This window comes from Mustela lutreola, chromosome 17, assembly GCF_030435805.1.
Source record: "Mustela lutreola isolate mMusLut2 chromosome 17, mMusLut2.pri, whole genome shotgun sequence".
NCBI classification, from domain to species: Eukaryota; Metazoa; Chordata; class Mammalia; order Carnivora; family Mustelidae; genus Mustela; species Mustela lutreola.
The window spans coordinates 31,507,809-31,521,013 of record NC_081306.1 but is presented as its reverse complement, the minus strand read 5'-3'; the positions used below and the strand labels follow the sequence as shown (position 1 = coordinate 31,521,013).

General features: G+C 32.9%; 1 non-coding gene across 1 annotated transcript; it reads left to right on the top strand.

Annotated features, from left to right (window-relative positions):
• Positions 1-12,729: 12,729 nt before the first annotated feature.
• LOC131820205 (U6 spliceosomal RNA) lies at positions 12,730-12,836 on the top strand. The gene has a single exon (XR_009349523.1). It is a non-coding gene; the product is annotated as a U6 spliceosomal RNA (small nuclear RNA).
• Positions 12,837-13,205: the final 369 nt, after the last annotated feature.

The following is a 13,205-nucleotide window of genomic DNA, read 5'->3' as shown; positions in this document are numbered from 1 at the left end:
AGGGTCCTGGGACCGAGCCCCAAATCAGGCTCTCTGCTCAGCAGGGAGCCTGCTTCCTCCTCTCTCTCTGCCTGCCTCTCTGCCTGCTTGTCATCTCTCTCTGTCAAATAAATAAATAAATAAAATCTTTAAAAAAAGAAATTGAATGGATGTCTGACTATCTTATAGGTTTGCTAAAAATCAGTGACTTTGTGTTCACGTGTGGCTATGCAGGAATTTTTAACTTTCTCTAAGAAGTTATTAGATTTGATTATATAAGGGCAGTAAAGGATGGGGTAAAGCAAAGTACAAACCCCATAAAGACAAAGACACTGAGTATGAGAAAAGAGTAATAGATAAGAAGAATCAATGCATTTGAGGAAAATGGGAATTGAAATACACAATGATTGTTGATTTTTTTAGATGGAGAAAACAAAACTAGCTTGCAAGAAGGAAATAACAGAAGACATGTTGTGATGTGATACAGAATCCTGGAAAAGGCAGTAACGTGGATTAAAGGAGTAGGGAGAGCATATCAGGTAATTTGGATAGGAAGGAGTTAGGAGATAATTGCTTGATAAATTTTATATGGCCCACTTAAATGCACAGATTTCTCTTCTTTAATTTATATGGAGAACAGGGTGTCCTTTCTCTTCCCTTTCAGAGCACCAGAGGTGTACTCTTTCAGACTGAAAACCTGAAAAGCTCAGGACTCAGTTGCTTAAGCACAGCTGAGAGGACATATTTCAATTAAGATTTACATTTTGCTGTATGTAGTAGACTGTCAAAAGTGGTTTAACCATATTTTTTCATTTAACAAGAAGACTACAGAGAGTGTTTTCTGGTGTTGGTTCAGAGTCCTAAGAAAGTCAAGTGAAGTATCTTAGAGGTTTTCATGGCTTTTTATTCACAGTTGCAAAAATTGCTGTTGGAGTTCTCACTATTAAGCCCACATTTCTGGCAGAAAGATAGAGGTAAAAGAGAATGATATCTTGTACGACTGATACTTTGTCATATGGTTACAATGTAACTAGAAAAGAGACAATAAAATATTTGATGTTGTTTTAAATTTCCTTGTTGTCAATCCCTCAGTGCTTTCTGATATTAAAGGAAAAAGTAAATGGATATTGACCTGGCAACTATCAACACCTGTCAGTTTCTCTTGGATAACCAATATCTCTATAATCTCTTCTTCCCAGTAAAAAAAATAAAATATATTCATAACCCACACTGTGCCATCTCAAGTTACTGCACCAAGATAAAATTACAACGATTTTCAGTTGTTCCAAATGGACAGAATACCCTTCCTTATGATATCATGTCTTATAAGATAGATAATTGGCTTGCTACCAATATACCCAGATGTGACTGTGGAAGAGACAGGAAAAAAATAATAATATTTATTCATTCCTTGGGTTGACCCTGTTTACACGGATGCATAACTATTAGAAAAGGTCGGTTTGGGACATTGGAATGAATTTACTTAATGGGTCTGTATGTAATTGGGTTGGAGGAAATTTTTAATTTCTACAAAAATTATTAGAGTTCTATCTTATTCTCTTTTGTTAATTTTCACATGTTAACAAAGCCAACATTTTTGTCTAGCAGACAAGATCTTAAATCCTAACAAAACTCAATTTTTTCCTTTTTTTTTTTAAGTTTGAGAGCCTCATGTTCTCTCATGCTGCTTTAAATACAACTGAAAAAAAAAGGAGCTAAATGGGGCAGTAAGACCAGACTTTTTATTTTATTTATCTTATTTTTAATTAAAAAATTAAAGATTGTATTTATTTATTTGAGAGAGAGAGAGAGCATGAGTGGGGCAGGGGGATGTAGCGGCAGAGAGAGACTGAGAAGTATATTCCGTAATGAGCAGGAAGCCCGATATGGGGCTCGATCCCAGGATCCTGACTGAGATCATGATCAGAGACAAAGGCAGATACATGTGCAAAATCCTTTTTTTTCTGGGAAACAATACTTTACAAGAGATGTTTGAAAAAGTACTGGGGGATCAACTTTAATCGGAGATACAAAAATTTAATTGACTTTTGTAAAGCTACAGGGATCCAAATGATGGGAATCCCAGCCCGTTTAGGTTGTGGACCACAGAGTATTCTTCTCTGTAATATTTTATTTTCTTCCATGTCTACTAACTCCAGTCCAAGTTCACTGATCTCTTTTTAGATAGTGCAAAACATGGCAAAGAATACCAAACAAGTGCCCAATATTCTACATTTATTACATCATTTCTAACTTATAGAAGTGTGTTATCAAGGCTGGTTCTGTGAACGAACCTAGCTATGCTAAAGTGTGTTTTGTTCTCCATGAAATTAAATATGATTATCACACAATTATAAAATACTTGTGTCAATAATTTTTATTCAAATATTAATAAGAGAAGCAGATATTAAAACTAGTTCACATGGTTATTTGGGATATAAGCAGAGTTGTGCAGCAGAAGTGCTCTGGGCCCATAATTTGGGTTATAGAATTTATGTTCTCTAATGAAAAATCACTAACTTGCATTATTGTTACCAAGAATCTTGTGCATTACCATCAGTTTTCTACATTACAACCTCTTGCTCTACAGTTTGTAAATAACTTTTTCAATAGCAAGCTAATAAACGGGGTGACTCCAATGGATTGAGATAATCTCCAGAGTTTCTGCTACATAATGCCCAGGACTCCATTGAAAGGACACCTAAGAATTTATTTTGCCTAAAAATTTGATCATTTTTTTCACTGTCCTTACCTATTTTCCAAACCTAGTCCTTTTGCTTCACCTTTCAGTCTACGGACAACCCTGTATCTGACTGACTTGTTAGTTCTGGGAATGTTTTGCAGATTAATTTGCTTGCCAGAGGTGGTTCCTCTAATTGATGTCTAAGAACCCTAATTAGTTAAGAAAACTTTTTTTTTTAACATTTTCATTGCTACTTATTATTATTATTATTATTATTGCTAATATCTCTATTATAAATAATTCACAAGGGCATCTTTCTTTCAAAAAGTACATTTGACTCTGTCAGTGAAAGTGGTAAAGGGATTTGAGAAAATAAGGCAAAGCACTGGCATTATGTGTTAAAACTTTAAATATTATAGACACATTTACTTAATTTCTAATACTGTTGTTGCTTACAATTAAATAAGATGTTTTCCATGAACCATGCATTACAGCAAATATATTGTTTATACAGATTAAATTTTCATCAAAAGGGACGCCTGGGTGGCTCAGTTGGTTAAGCAGCTGCCTTTGGCTCAGGTCATGATCCCAGCATCCTGGGATCGAGTCCCGCATCGGGCTCCTTGCTCGGCCGGGAGCCTGCTTCTCCCTCTGCCTGCCATTCTGTCTGCCTGTGCTTGCTCTCTCGCCCACTCTCTCTGATAAAGAAATAAAATCTTAAAATAAGTAAATAAATTTTCATCTAAAAATTGTAAGTGTATTTTATTGTAGGATCCTGATAAGCATTTTGCAGATGAGAAAAGTGAAATTTAGAAAAGTATGTCTCTTCAAATCCCTCATACAATATCTGGCCTAGATAGAAGGATATACTATCACAATTGAGGAAGATAATTGAGATTACTTAAAATGAAACAAGATGGGATTGGGAGGGAGAGAAACCATAAGTGACTCTTATTCTCACAAAACAAACTGAGGGTTGCCGAGGGGAGGGGGTTTGGGAGAAGGGGTTGGGATTATGGACATTGGGGAGGGCATGTGATTTGGTGAGTGCTGTGAAGTGTGTAAACCTGGTGATTCACAGACCTGTACCCCTGGGGATAAAAATATATGTTTATAAAAAATAAAAAAATTATTAAAAAAAATGATAAACTTTACTGTATTGGGTTTTTTAAAAGTTTGCCACAGATTCAGATTCTTTTAAAATATATATCTATTTTGTGTAAAGAGAATGCACTGAGGAGTAAAAAGAAAGTGATATATCAGTGCTACCAACTAATGGCTATAATATCATTACCTTATTTATGAACAATGAAACAGTGTGCAATATTTAAATAAATTTAAATAAATTCCTATTTATTTTATATATTTATAAATTTAAATAAATTCCTATTTATTTATTATTAAAGAAATCCCTCTAACAAACTGTATGTTTTGAAGGTTGCTAGCAGGAAAGTGTTGTACTACATGGAAGTAATCAGAAAATGTGATCTAAAAGTTTGCTTTCAAGGGCGCCTGGGTGGCTCAGTGGGTTAAAATTCTGCTTTCAAGAAGCTATAACAGTAAGTACTGAGCATTAGCTATTATATGCTATGGATGAATAACTGAAATCTACATTTGAAAGTAATGGTACACTATATGTTAACTAATTGAATTTTTAAAAGTTAATAAAAAAAACCACTATTTTATAAAACAATATACCCAACAGGCTCTTTTGCTTTAAAATACTCACTTTGTAATGAGAGTCATTACTTTTGTCTAGCCAATTCTTACACCACTGTTTATCCCTTCCCTGCTTTATCCCTTCCCAGTATCAATAAAGGCTCACTTGGGTTACCTAGAAGCCATGAGAAAGCTTGTAATAGATCTGGCTGGTTTTCACCAGCAATTTGACCACCATGTGCACAGGGAAGTCTATTGATAAAGGCTTTATTGCAATAAGTTGCAAATACATGGATGATTTTGAATTCTCTTACTTGAGGTCTTGTTTCATGATAATAAATTTAGGGTGGCTTATTGGAATGGATGTTATTAACATATCTTCATAGTTCTAAGTACATGGAATTGTAAAATAGATTAATGAATGTGGCATTACTGACAACTGTCCTCATTTTGAAATCAAATTACAGTGTACTCAGATGAGGAAGCAAAGCAGATTTGGGATTATGAGTGAAATAATTTAAAAAAGTCTTAGGGGTATGATCACACTATTGGGTCATTCAGTAGAAAAATGTCAACTGATTGAGATTCTGTGTTCCCTGATTTCAGAGAGAAGTTAAGATAAATAAGTAACACGAGGAGACTAGGAAGCCAAACATAAGTGATAATTTTGTGCCAGGGTGCGTATACATCTGTTTATCTTCTTGCTTTACCACTAAGGTTGCTCCTAGAGGAGAGTTGAAATATGTGTTGGAGCTAATCTCTGTGGATTACACAAGAAACCACATCCTACAGCTCTCCCTGAAACACCCCTTATGATTTCAATGTAATTTGGTTTTTGCATTTTTAGAAATAACAAAATACTTTGCAAACTCATCTACTTTATTACCACCCCAAGTGAGTCAGCTGATTCCACATTTTAACACAGTGACAGTCACAGAGGAATGGAGGAATGAGTAGAGTTATCAATATATGTGCTTTTAAGAAGTATGACAGGGTAGCAGCTATTTCCAGGAACCAAAACATGGGTCAGCAGCTGTGCAGGAAAAGTGATGGAATAAATGACTCATTTCAGAGGAGTTCTATAACATATTAGTTCTATAATGTATCTTCAGCACCCAATTACGCGCTTTGATCTAAAGATAAGGATTTACAGTTAAGGTCCCATTTATGATTTGACTGGTAGGGTCTGAATCATTTTTACTATTGTTTTGACTATTACTTGAAACCTATAGTAGTACTTGGGATATGTGTTGTGTATTCTGTGAACATGTGCTATTTTTAGATTAGATAACTTCTGTCTCGAACCCCTGTTAATTTGTTTGTTTCTGTTTATTTGATAGTGGTTTCAGTAAATGGATATATCTGAAAAATTGCAAAGCCACTATTAAAATAAGTTATTATGATATATAGCATGGAATTGCACATTCCTCCTTTGAATCCGACAGAGCTTCACCATATCCTTAACAATTTGGGAAAAACATGCTATTATTTTTCTTTATAAAATTTCTCCTGTTAGGCTGTCATGGTTGTCATCAGCAGTAACTCCTCTTAAGGCTTTGTCAAAAGAGTTGAAAAAATTGGAAAGGTGTGAATGAAGCTGTTTGCTGAATATAAAGAAAAGAGCATTGAAGTACAATTCACACTCTTACTTCTCCTTCTATGCTTTCAGATGTTTGACATTTGAAAATTTTGCTTTTAGGAGAGATGCCCTATATAATTCTTACTTTAAGGAGCAAGTTGCTTTTATAATTTTTTAATTGTTCTACCATTCAAGTATTTCCATTTAAATTAAATTCAATACCATTTAAAAAAAATCAAAAGTGCAGCCAGTATTCAATTCCTGGGCTAAATAATTTTAGAAAGCTTTGTGTTATTGAACCTACAGGGTTTTTCTGTTGTTTTAACTCTTTCTTTCTGTGATTTTTCCCATTAGTCACGTAAGGGACTGCAATATAACAGACATGGAGGATAAAGAAGGACTGAATAGAACAATCCTTGGCCTCATGAAGTTGAGAATCTAGCAAGGGAGTCAAACAATTCAATCATTCAGAGACAATTTATGGAGTGCCAGGCCTAAGATGAGCACAACAAAACCCCAGCACAGAGGAATCATTTTAGTGGGAGAGATAGATAATAGGTAAGCCAACTTAAAAAAAAAATCGTACTGGTTTTTCTTTAATAGTGATGCATATTTGAACTAAATTAGCACATTTTAAAAAGAGCAGTGATTGAGAAGAGGCTTTTTAACTGAGTGGTCCGAAAGGGCCTCCCTGAAAAAGTCTGTTTTGAACAGATTTCTGAATAATATCAGCTAGGAAGCTGCGTAAAAATCTCAGGGATGGGTGATTTTTCCAGTCAAAAAACTGTAAAGGCTCCAAAGTCACAATAGAGCTATAAGTTTCTCTAATAAAGTAACTTCTGACAAAGAATGAGAAGAAATAACTAACCCAGGTTTGAAAGAAAAGGGACAGACTTCCTATGGAATTCATATTTAATTAAAGCTCTAAAGGACAAAAATACAATAGAGCAAAATTCTGGTCACGCTGATATACCTAATGAAAGTTCATAAACAAGGTGTGGGTAGCAAAGAGTGTGTGGGAATGTTGGTAAGAACAGTGGGGAAGAGTCATCCCTGAACATGTTCTTAAATGAAGCAATTCTTGTGTTGTTTTAAAGGGTAAATTGGAGTTTGCCTAAGTGATTAGAGAAGGATGCCTCAGCTTACGGAAGTTCAAAGCCATAACGATGTGATAAACTACTGCAGACATTTTCATGTATATTTGTTGTTGCTTCTAGTAATGGTGATCTAAAAACTCCTACTTAAGACAACTAATAATCCAGACAAAATAGCTTTTAAAATTAAAAATATCAGAATGATTATAAAAATTAAGGTTGGGATTACTGGGCCAAAATACGAAATACAATGAGAGCCTAGAGATATATGCCCTGAAGCCATTTTAGCTATGAGAGCATTTGAAACTGCTAAAACACACTGAGCTGTGTTGTTAATAGACTCTTGATACTAGAGAAACAAAATTCAAAATCCAGCAGCAATCAAATTTGAGGACTTTGGTACAACCCAAATTTAAGTTGAGATCCCCAAAGCACAAGAAGAAGCAGAAATAAGACTATAGCCTACCATGCCTTCTGTGTAAACTGAGAAAGTCAATCACTGAATTTGGAGTATGATTGTCTTGTAGAGTCTCAGATATAAGAGAAAATCCTGCCAAGGAGGACCATACCATTATTATAGCTCTTAATTATCCCTACTCAATAAGAGTTTCAAATATAATGTCTTGAACATAGCAAAATGTAACAAAGCACACAAAGAAAAACCATTAACAAGATTTGATAGACAAAATGGGATTAAGTATGATGTTAAAATGATCAATAAAGATTGTAAAATGACTTGATTACTTTGCTCAAAGAAATGAGAGGGGAAGCAAATTGAACAAAAAACTGAAACTAAAAATGATATTGAGAAAGGTTTTATAAATGAACCAAATGGATACTCTAGAACTTTAAAGATATGACAGCTAATTTAAGATACCACAGGGGTGCCTGGGTGGCTCACTTAATTAAACCTCCAATTCATTTTCCTTTTTTTTTTAACACCTTAATTGTATTTTATTTCTTTCATTTTGGCTCAGGTCATGATGTCAGGGTTGTGAAATAGAGCCCAGAGTTGGGCTCTGTGCTGAGCCTGGAGCCTGCTTAAGATTCTTTCCCCTTCTTTTTCTATCCCTCCCTGCGCTCTCACTTGCTCGCTCTCTCTTGCTTGCAAATAGATAGATAGATAGATAGATAGATAATAGACAAAGCAAAATAAAAGCAGATTATGAAAATAAATATAAAGATTTTGAAATGAAAACAAGTTCAAAATAAAATAGAGAAGACCTACACAGCTAAAAGTTCATTCAGAATATCTACTATTAAAGAAGTCAGTATGACACAAATCAAAAGATTTGAGCATGTACTTTACAGAAAGGGTAATCCAAATGGCCACTCATATATAAAAACTGTTTATCTTTATTATGAATCTGGAATTAAATTGAATTAAATTAAAAATAAATTAAAACCTAAAATGACATACTATTACACACTTACCATATTGGGCAACAGTAAAATTGTCTTGCAAGAATGTGAAAGAATGAAAGTGCCCATAATAAAAACATTTGAGGTAAGTTGGACAATATTTAGAAAACTTAAAAAACTTAAATAAAGATTTGGTCCATTCCTAGAAATACAACATGGAACTAAATGAATATTTTCACCAGGATATGCACACAGATGATTATAGCTATTTCATTCATAACGGCAGATCAGTAGTGGTCTATTTGCACAATGTTACATTAAATAAGAGAGAATATTAACAAACTGGGAGGAGGGGCTAGGTTGTTATCATAAACAGATCTTCTATGGTGCTGATTATGTTCTATTTCTCAAAATCTTAAGTTAAAAAAGTTTTCAAATATATATCTAGATAGATAAATGATAGATAGACAGATATCCCAGAAGCTGCAATGCTAGGCTAAGACCAGGCTTTAAAGGGCTTTTCTATACTCTACTAAATACTTGAAACCATTCATTATATCATAGCTCAGTGTTCAAATCTCCATTTGTTTCCTCAGTTTCCTCATATTTATCTTAAGGTGACCTGATCCAGACTTTTGATCACCTTTGTCTAAATATTTCTATTTTAACAAAGTCCTTTTGAACACTGAGAGACTAAAACGTAGAAAAATACTCTGATTGTTATCTCACTAGAGTGCAAAATATATAGTTACCCATTAACTAATGATATCCATGTCTACATTAGATCCATGACATTTTTAATTCTTGGGAGCTTTTGGTAAATGAAGCTTTAAGCCATCACCACATGAATAAAATTAAAGAACTAAATGAAAACAGGCCAAGTATTTACAGAGTAATAGAATGTGCAGTGGAAAGAGTACAATTCTGAAATCATAAAGCCTAAATTAGTGTGATGCATCTTTACTAGCCATGTAATCATAAACCAGTTATCTAAATGTGTTAGCCTCAGTTTTTTCACCCATGAAATGGTGATGATAATACTTATTATGCAGAGTTGTTGTGTGGATGTGATGAAGCATGGAGCATGAGTGTCTCATATTCCATGCTAAAATGATAGCTATTTTTATACTTATAATAAATTAAATTGTTCAAAATGGTAATATTCATTTATATTGAGGCATTGTATTGACTATTCACAGACACATTTACCAAAATAAATTTCATTTTACTTTACCCCCTCTGAGGATATATATTCCCTAATTCAATATGAATCTCATTATGAATAATAATTATCATAATAAATATGCTGATTTTTCTTCTATTTATTTTTAGGGAAGTATCCTTTACTGTTGGACATAAGGAAACTTAAGCAAGTCTGTCTTATTCAAAATTTGCATGCTGCTTTCTTATGAAACTAGATTATAGAGTTGTATGAAATAAATTCATGCAGTTAAGACATTTATGTTTGGAAAACTGGGTGGTCAGTTTAGTATTTCAAAAGAAGATTTTAAATTTAAACCTTAAAACTGAGCTCTTTCAGCCTTATTTATAGGCCATCCTTCATGCTTCATAAGTACTCCTTCATTGTAAACTAAGTAATAGTTTTTGTCACAGTGTATATAACGAAAATGGATTTTATATTCTATTATTTCAGAGTTAGTTGCAGTTTCTACTTCCTTACTTCCTTTTTTGAAAAATAGATTAATTCTACAAAAAGTTTTTTCCAGCTTTATTGAAAAAAAAAAGACATATTATAATTTGTAAATGTAAGAAATGATTTCTTATAACATTGCAAACTTTTAACATTGTGTAAATTTTGTACAATTTGATAAATTGGTATACATCTTTATTGCAATATAATCTACATAAAAATGTTAATACATCTATCTTGTATAGTTGCCACTGATTTTTATGCATGTATCGTAAGGAATTTTAAGATCTATTCTCTTAGCAACTTTTATGTATATAGTATAGTAGAGATAAACTTCAGAGGTCTTGTGGGTTATGTTCCAGACTGCCTCAATAAAGTGATTATCTCAAAAAACTAAGTCAAATTATTATTTTTTTTGTTTTCCCAGTGCAAATAAAAATTACGTTTCCCAGTGCATATAAAAAATAAACACTATACTCTACTGTTCCAAAGCATTATGTTTTTAAAGAAAAACCATGTATATACCTTAAGTAAACTAGTTCTGAGTTTTCAGTGGGTCATAATTACTGATCACAGATCACCATAACAAATACAATAATAATGAAAAAACTTGAAATATTGCAAGAATTACCAACATGTGACAGAGAGACACAAAATGAACAAATGTTGTTAGAAAAATGGTGGCAGCAGACCTCTTTTATACAAGATTGCTATAAACTTTCAACTTGTAAGAATGTGATATATGCAAAGTTTAATAAAGGGAAGCACAATAAAAATGTATGTATATATTATTAACTATGATCATCATGCTGTACATTAGATCCCCAGAACTTTTTCATATTATAGTTGCAAGTTTGCACCCTTTGACCACCTTACTCCACCCCAGGTTCACCCCTTGTCAACTCAACTCTACGTTTCCATTAGTTTGCCTTTTCCTCAGATTCTGTATGTAAGGGATATCATAATACATAAATTAAAAAATATATAAAATCTTTGAAATATTTCACTTAGTATAACACCTTCAAGATCCATCCATGCTGTTGTAAATGGCAGTATTTCTTAATTTTTCATGGTTAAGTAGTATTCCATAGTATATTTTAACCATACTTATTTTATTCATTCATCCATTAATGGATATTGAAGTTATTTCCATCTCTTGCTTAGAGTTAATAATTTTATAATAAACATAAGAGTGCAGATATGTCTTTGAACAGTGACTTCGTTTCCTTTAGATATATACCTAGAAGTGGGATTACTGAATCATATGGTATTTTTACTTTTAATAATATGAATAATATCCATACTGTTTTCCATACAAATTTATATCCCTAGCACAGTGCATAAGTTCCCCATTTTCCCCAATATTTACCAAAATTTGTTAGTTTCAATTTTTGGGTAGTATATATTCTAATAGGTAGTAATATTTTGCTGTGTTTTTCAGAGGTAAACAACAACAACAACAACAACATAATGACTTTGCCCTGAGTATTTTACATTGAGCACTTTTTAATGCTCCTGTTGGTCATTTATATAACTTTTTTGAAAAAAAAAAGTCTATTGAGATCCTTTTGCTATTTTTCAATTATATATATTTTTTCTATTTGTATCTGTTGGTTATTAACCTCTTTTCAGATATAAGATTTGTAAGTATTTTCTTACATTCTGTGGATTGTGTTTTCATTCTCTCTCTTTTTTTTTTTGGCAATGCAGAAACTTTAGTTTGATGTAGTACCATTTATTTATTTTTGCTTTTTTTTTGCTTGTGTTTTTGGTCTGGTATCCAGAAAACTATTGGCAAGACCAATGTCAAGGAGAATTTTTCCTATGTTTTCCTTTAGGAAATGTAGTTTCATGCATCACCTTTAAGTCTTTAATCTATTTCAAGTTAAGACTTATGAGTGATATAAGGTTCCAGTTTTACTGTTTATGTGACTATTCAGTTTTAAATATCATTTATTGAACAGACTATCTTTACCCATTACATATGTTGGCCCCTGTCAAATATTAGGTGACTATGAAAGGATTTATTTCTGGACTCTCAATTCTGTTCTACTTGTTTATGGGTCTTTTTTTATGCCAGTATACTTTATTGTTTTGATCATGAGGGCTTTGTAGTATAGTTTCAAATCAAGAAGTGTAATTTCTCTTCTTCATTCTTTCTCAGAACTGCTTTGATTATTTGTCGTCTTTTATGGTCTCATATAAATTTTAGGATTCTTTACTTACTTCTGTAAAAAATTATATGGATTTTTTTTAAGATTTTTAATTTATTTATTTGACAGAGAGAGATGACAAGCAGGCAGAGAGGCAGGCAGAGAGAGAAGAGGAAGCAGGCTTCCTGCGGAGCAGAGAGTCTGATGCGGGGCTCGATCCCAGGACCCTGGGATCATGACCTGAGCCGAAAGCAGCGGCTTAACCCACTGAGCCACACAGGCGCCCCTAACATTGGATTTTTGATAGGAATTGGATTTACAGATGGTTTTCGGTAGTATGGACATTTTAACAATGTTAATTCTTGCCATTCATAAATATGAGCTATCTTTCCGTTTGTGTCTCCTTCAATTTCTTTATCAATGTCATAGTTTATGGAGTACAGATCTTTCATCTTCTTAGTTAAATCTATTCCTAAGTATTTTATTATTTTTGATGCTATTGTGAATTAGATTGTTTTCTTTATTTTTTCAGATAGTTCATCATTAGAGTGTTAAAATGCTCCTGTCTTGTGCTTACTTTGGCAGCACATATACTAAAATTGGAATGATGCAGAGAAGATTAGCGTGATCACTAAACAAGGATGACATGAAAAACTGGGAAGCATTCCATATTAAAAAGAAATGAAACAAAACAAAATTCTTGTCTGTTATATATTGATCTTGTATTTGGCAGCTTTACTAAATTTGTTTATTCAAAATTTTTTGTGAAGTTTTTAGGATTTTTTAACATGTAAGTTCATGTTATCCAAAAAAATAAAATTTTACTTCTTCCTTTTTTTTTTTTTGGAGTCTCTTATTTCCTTGTGTTCCTTGTTTCTCTGGCTAGGACATCCAGTAGTATGTCAAATGAGAGTAGTGAAAGTGGATACACTTGTCTTTTTTCTGATCGTTAAGGGGAAAACTTTCAAACTTTTTTGATTGAATATGAGATTAGCTCTGGGCTTGCAATATGTGTTTTCTCTTTAATGGATTTTTAAAATTATTT